Raw genomic sequence first — 7,200 nt, 5'->3', positions numbered from 1 at the left:
TTTCGTGACCTGTGTCTTTGTAGCGCTGTGTCCACCTCTACTTGCTTGTGCTAAAATGACAGTAATGTTAACCACTGGCAACAGAGGGCACAAGCGCTGCATCTGTGAAATCTAACCAAGTTTGAGGGGGTGGCTCAACTCTCCTGGATCTCCCCGAATGTACATCCACATGACTTACTTTTTTTTTTTTTATAGACTAGAATTTGATAATGATTCAGTTCATCATCAAATATATATATATATATATATATATATATATATATATATAGTGTGTAATTTTTGCGTGCGTTTAGAAATACGTCGGTCGTGAGTAAAAAGTTACAAATATCGTCAGCTGAAAAGCAGAAGGGCATTATCGGGTTCTAAGATTTACTCTTATTGAGAATTTCATTGATTATTTTCCATATAGTTGAACTTTTACCTTGAGCATTATCTATCTTTTTAGAAAAATACATTTCTTTAGACTGTTTGATGATGCTTGTTAATCTATTTCGATATGTCTTGTAATTGGAAACATTTTCAGGGCTAGCTTGATGAAGACTTATTTTATACAAAATATTTCTTTTATTTATAGAATTCAAAATTCCTCTTGTTATCCAAGGTTTTATAGGTTTATTACGTTTTCTCCCTGCCTTGGTCTTAGGTATACTAATGTTGAAATATATCTCAAATTTAGCCCAGAATAACTGATATGCTCTTTCGGTATCGTCACAGGCTAAAACATACTCCCAATCTTCATTCTGCAAATGTTCATTTAACCTAGCTATATTTTCAGAGGTGAATTTACGAGCATAAAAATGATTGTTCATTTCTACGAGGAGGAGGGGAATCAATCATTACAAAGACAGGGATATGATCTGAGATTTCAGAATATACAAGACCCGAGTGAATATGACAATATTGTGTACATTGATGAATATATTGTCTATAAGGGTAGACGAATTACCTACAATTCTTGTAGGTTTGTCGATGACTGGAAAACAGGCGTTCGAGTATACTACACTTTTGAAGTGATTGACATTGTTGTTATCCTGTTGCAGGTCTACATTGAAATCTCCCATTAAACATATAATTTTACTTTCTCTATTCAGATTATGTAATATATCATCAGAATCTTCTAAAAAAACTATCAATACAATTATTAGGGTGCGATATATATTACATACAATTAAGTTTTTACTGTTGACCATGCCTATTTCTATACATAATAATTCTGCGGAATTATGAACAAATGAAAGGTCATTTCTGACCTTATAGGACAGAGACTTACATAAATAAAAAGCAACACCATCACCACGACCGTCCTGTCTGTCACTGCGAACAAAATGATAATTAGGAATATTATAATGTCTGGGGATGTGGTGTTTAACCAAGTTTCAGTGATTCCGACTACTGAGAAAGATTTTGTCAACAGATCAGTGACATTATCAAAGTTCTTACTTAAACTCCGGGCATTACAATGCAGTAAACCAAATTTGTCAGGAACATTTACAAAAGTACGATTGAATACATCCGGCAAATAATACTTACAATCTATGAGTGGTTGTACATTATTATCTAAGTCAGGTATCATTGTAAAGATAGATTCTGAAGTGTTAATGGCAAAAATATAAAAGGCAGTTTTAGTACATGAGACAAATCATCAGTATAATGATGGAGTAGTACATGTATATAGGGAGTTTTGACAATGATAGGCAAAGAATTAAAGGAAAAATAGCAAATTCTCAATATATCAGTGCATTCGCATAATACGATCTGAGTTTTAATAATGTAAGAGACAGGGGGTATAACATAATTGATACAATTGTTAGAGTATGTGTTGGATATAGGCTGATCACAATACCATCTAAGAGTTGAACTCGTATGGCGCTCCTCCTCTGTTCCTCCATCTACCTGCGTAGAAGCGTAGCCTGACCCCGGAGTCGTACAGCTGCTGTACGGTTGCAGACCACTTGCGCTTCTCTTTGAGGTCATCGGCTGTTAGGTCATCCGTCATGTAGTAGCGCTCGTTCGCTAATTTCTCACGCTGAGCCTTCGTGATTTCGATTTTCTGGCGATAAGACAGCGTTTTGAACAGGATGTGTCGTGGACGGTCTTTCGCGGGCTTCCCGTCGCGATGCGCTCTTTCGACCCTGACGTTCATAGCGAATTTCTCCCGGACTATTTTCTCAACCAAGGCGACGCAATCCTCCTCACCATTGGCGGATTCTGGTATCCCGATGACCCGGATGTTGTTTCTCCGCGAGAAGCGTTCGCTCTTGTTGATCTCCTGTTGTTGCTTGGCAACTTCTGACCTCAGAGCGCTGACCTCCTTCTCCATTGCCTGCATTCTCTTCTCCCAGTTGAGAGTACTTCGCCTCCACTTCAGTGACTCGCCGGCTCTCATAGTCAATGCTGCCTCCCCACGGAAGAAAGCAGTAACTGCATATCCGCTGAGCTGAGATAAATGCGATTTTGTGTTTTGTGCAGATTCTTTAAAAACACAGAACACTCGAAAATAATTTTGTGGTATGATTATGCACCATACCTAGTTGTCTAACAAAACCTAGGAAAAAATTGTGTTTCCGTTATTTTTTAAATGTTATTTAGGAAAATGTAGTTACTGCGGTGACTCACCCTTAATTCTGGGTAGTTTCCCCACGGAAAAAAGCAGTAACTGCACTCGGTCTACAGATGGCCAGGAGTCTGCTGTTTGCATGGAAAAAAAAAACAGTAACTGCACATATCACATGACCATAGTGAGGAGAATTGTTACCACCACCAGCTTATAAAGTTCTTCTACTTTCTGGTTAGTCTAGATCTATAAGATCTACGACCTAACGTTAGACCTAGACTCGGTCTTGTCGCTGGACTCTATCTAGGAATAATTAAATGGTATTTTGTGTAACACAACAGTGAGTCAGTAAGGTAATTGAAGTGAATGGTCTGGTACGCGGTAGACCTAGCGTTTAGATGATCTACCGTTAGTGCACCAGTTTTCAACAGGACCCAGATTTCGACACCCAGCAGATAATTCTCATAAAATTTTATACTCAATACAAATGTCTGACTTCAGCAATCAACCAAGTTATCAATCACATTTCTAGTCTTATATAAACACCGTTTGTCACTTGTCATCATAATCCGACGGTAGAATATTTAGGAGAAAAGCAACACAGTGTCAGCAGAAATGTTAATGTCAGCCATTTTTAGGGGTTCAAAACAATATGACGCATTTTGTATACATCGCCGTAAAATTAAATTCACCCGTGCCGGTTATCTTGCTTTAGTATCAGTTTGTTTGCCAAATCTTGATGTTTGATTTCATAATCGTCTTTAGTAATTTCATGGCTGAATTCGTGATAAATGAGCAAACTTGTAGAAAGAGTTGGCTTTGAGAATGTGGCACCAGATTTCGACATTCCCATATCAAGACACGTTATAGAGGAAACAACAAGTTCTTGCGCCGGTATGATTGCTAGTTTGCGTCCACAATGCAGTGTACGCGTACTGTACGCGCCATGTGATTTCTGTGTGATGCGCGCCGTGATTGTGTTGAAAAATGATGCTGGGTGTCGAAATCTGATGCCAGCGACGGCGTGACGGAAATCGCTTAAAAATTGAACGCGAGTGATTTCAAATGGGAATTCGTTTAAGGCATATTATTATTGGCCTTTGTAGCTCAACTTCATATCGAAATTCCGAGGTAAAACGATGCAGTATTGATGGTAAACAAGGAAATGTGCTAAAGTGTCGAAAACCGGTGCCCTTACTGTAGGGTTGGACCTACTACTAATCGACCGCCTAATGTTTATTTGCTTGATAAGAATATCTAACACTGAAATTCACGTAAAAAACTTGACCTACGTGATTGAGAAAATCCAGCTCTATCAAATGCCGTTGTTCCCTTTTCGATTCGAAGTTTCAGTGCAAAAATATCGCCGACGAACTTGCGTGGCCTCGTTTCAGCTCCCCGCGGTAAATCGCGTTTTAAGGATCGACCGCTGATTTTGCATTGACAATGCACGTAAACCGAGTTGTATTGAACACCGTGTTGTACGAAGCTTTTTAGAAGCCTTTTAGAAACTTCCATAGACATTACATTGTGCTGTCATTACGATTCGGTGAAAATATTCATTCGAAATTTTGTCCTTGATTAAAACCATTAATGAACAGTGAATTATCGCGTTTTCCCACACCATCCTAATCTACATTCAAAGCCAATCCATTTTTATGTGCTTTGCGCGCAGAGAAGTGCGTACTAAATGTTCAGTGCGCGAATTATACGCGGTCGGTTTCAATAAGGGTGGTCGATATGTAGTAGGGCTACTATACTACTAGACTAGACCTCTAGCGTATACATACTAGGTCTAGTGCTCATCTCCATTCAAAATTTCTACTCATATTTTCAGCACACCTTAATTTTCTGGTTCCTCTGCAATTCATGATAGATTTGCAGGCATGCCTGGACTGCAGAAAATTTTCAGTCACTGAGTGACTGCATGGTTGGCACTGTCACTCAGACTGTACTGTACTGTGCAAGTTATGACTAGACTATACTACTGATGTGATGAATTCTGCAGTTACTATTGCAGTGTGACATGTTGTAGTCATGCTGCAAAATTTATGCGCGCAGGCAGTACGCGTATTCTGCACTCTGAGTGCGCTCAGTATGTTAGCTTTGCTAGTCTCCAGAAAGAAACTTTTTTTTTTCTACAACTTGTCATAATGATTCCCTGCGGGCAGAGTCAAGTTACTGGTGAAACAATCTTTTTATATCTACTCCCCTAAATTAATGAAGAAACTGCTGTTTATGTTGTTTTAGAAAATTGATAGAATTTGAAAAAAAAAAGTATTAGGAAAAAATGTACAGACAGGACTACATAGTCTGAATTATTAGACTAAATTGTTAGTTACTGCTTTCTTCCGTAGGTTTTGTTGGTTACTGCTTTCCTCCGTGGGGAAACTTGAAAAGTTGAATCGACTGGATGCAGTTACTGCTTTTTGCAAAAGTGAAAAATTGCATTTTTGGTCAATCTGATTTTTTTTTTTTCAAAACTGACTTATTCACATTTAAGAGCATTGGGTAAACTATTTATTTATCCAAAAAAGTACAAATTCATAAGAAAATGTCAGTTACTGCTTTTTTCCGTGGGGGGGGGGGTCGGAATGGCTGATCTCAGCTGGAATTCCACCTGCTTGATGTTGTCGATCAAAGAAGACACGGCTCTTTGTATCATCTTTTCAAAGTTAGCTGTCGCGGCTTTGAAGTACCGGGCAATGCCAGCAGGTGTGGTTACATCATCCTCATTGATGAATTGGAGTTCCTATGTATCCAACTGGGCTGCTGATGTCGATGGGGCTGCTGGAGCCTTAGCAGTTTTCCGGCGAGCACCTTGGCGGAGAGCCTCGGGTGAAGCTGAGGCCGAGGCCCCGTGGTCTGTAGAAGATGGCGACCTAGGCGATTCGGGTTGCAGAGCGGCGGCGGTGTTTCCTGCCTTCTCTGGTCCAGAGTCGTCTTTCTTTGCTTTTCTCGCTAGCGGCTTCCTGATTGACTGGCTCATGATAGCAATGCGGTCGTCTTGAGAGGCCAGGATACTCAAATTTGTCAGATATAATGAATAATTTGCAAGAGACTTTGCTATGTACGTCCTATTCACTACTCCGACATTGCTGAATTTGTCATTTTTAACATTTTACTAAAAAATGAGGTTTTCAATATTGACACCATAAAGTGATACGTTGTATCAATAACTTAATACCATGAATAATTGTGATAAAGCCCTTCTGGCTTCAGCCGACGATATATACTAGAGGCGTACTTAAACTTCAAAAACAATTAGTGTCAGAAAAGTGTTAGTAATGAAAGAAATTATTTCTTCTGGTGAATGTCTATTACAACTTGCTCCTTGCAACACTTTGTCAAACTTTACAGTGTTATAGTGAGATTTGTGGCACCTTGAATAAAGTAAATTAGGCTTACTGTACATGCACAGTTATTGACTTGATTTCTTAATGATTTTTGTATCTACAGTGGAGATATGACTACATTATGAATATACACATGTTTTTACATTTATCTATCTATATATAAATATATATATATATACATATATTTGTATATATATATATTTATAACTAAATATATATATATATACATATATGTATATATGTGTATATAAATAAACATATACATATATCATAGTGAAAGAACCGCTCTTGATCTTCTTCATCTTTTTTATCGATCGAGCCTTCAGTCTGTCATCAGGCCTTCATCACGGTCTACCAACAGATCACTCATTACAACGTTTGTCCAAGTGGCCTCATGCGCCATGATATACAGCGCAATGCTATACAATATTATGATAATCTTCTGAAGTATCACATTCATTTACTTAAACACAAAAATACAATCCAAAATCATCTCATCAACAGAAACATGGATAAATAATGAAAACAAACATTCAATTCCTTTATCAAACTTCTGCTTTACGATAATCATACTTTACCAAACAACAACAATAATATCAAAATGCTTTCCATAATAAATGCGTACTTTCAAAGCAGTAACATTATCCTTTCAGGAGTTTTTAGAGTTGGAGGTGTAGAGTGTGCAAATGATTTTCACGAAATGCAAAGGGCATCTGAGACTCCTGATCGCACTCACACTATGTTAAAATAACGGGTTGTAGAAAATCTGCTGAAACCCAGTTTCCCATCATTTTGTCATCGCAAATTTAGGAATAGTGTATAAAAATTCATTTTTTTTTCATTCAATTCAATAGTTTATTTATTTCCAGCATCAAAAAGAAAAGAAAAAATTGACATAATCCAAAGTGATACATTTTTTTTCTTCATTTTTCTTACACTCGTCTGTTAAAGGATTTCTTTTCAAATACAATACAAAGTATATCCACATATGATGTCATAAAAAAGAAACAATGCACTTTGCCATGGCAACGAAAGTAGTAAATAATCACAATGATGAAAAATAGTATTCCACTAAAAAGCCAAGCTTGTAAGACGTGGAACACTGGAACAAAACAACAACATCACCAATTTGTTATACCAATAAAACATATTCATTTTTAAATTCGTCTGTATACTATTGTACATTTACTCATTGATATAATGATGATGATACTATAGAAAGAAGAATTATCCTTCTGGAAAATATAGATGCTCAAAATTGGCTTGTTTGACTATTGTCACCAATTTTTA

The sequence above is a fragment of the Diadema setosum genome, chromosome 12 (assembly GCF_964275005.1).
Source record: "Diadema setosum chromosome 12, eeDiaSeto1, whole genome shotgun sequence".
In the NCBI taxonomy this organism is placed as follows: Eukaryota; Metazoa; Echinodermata; class Echinoidea; order Diadematoida; family Diadematidae; genus Diadema; species Diadema setosum.
The sequence above is the reverse complement of the archived record's forward strand: the minus strand, read 5'-3'. Positions refer to the sequence as shown.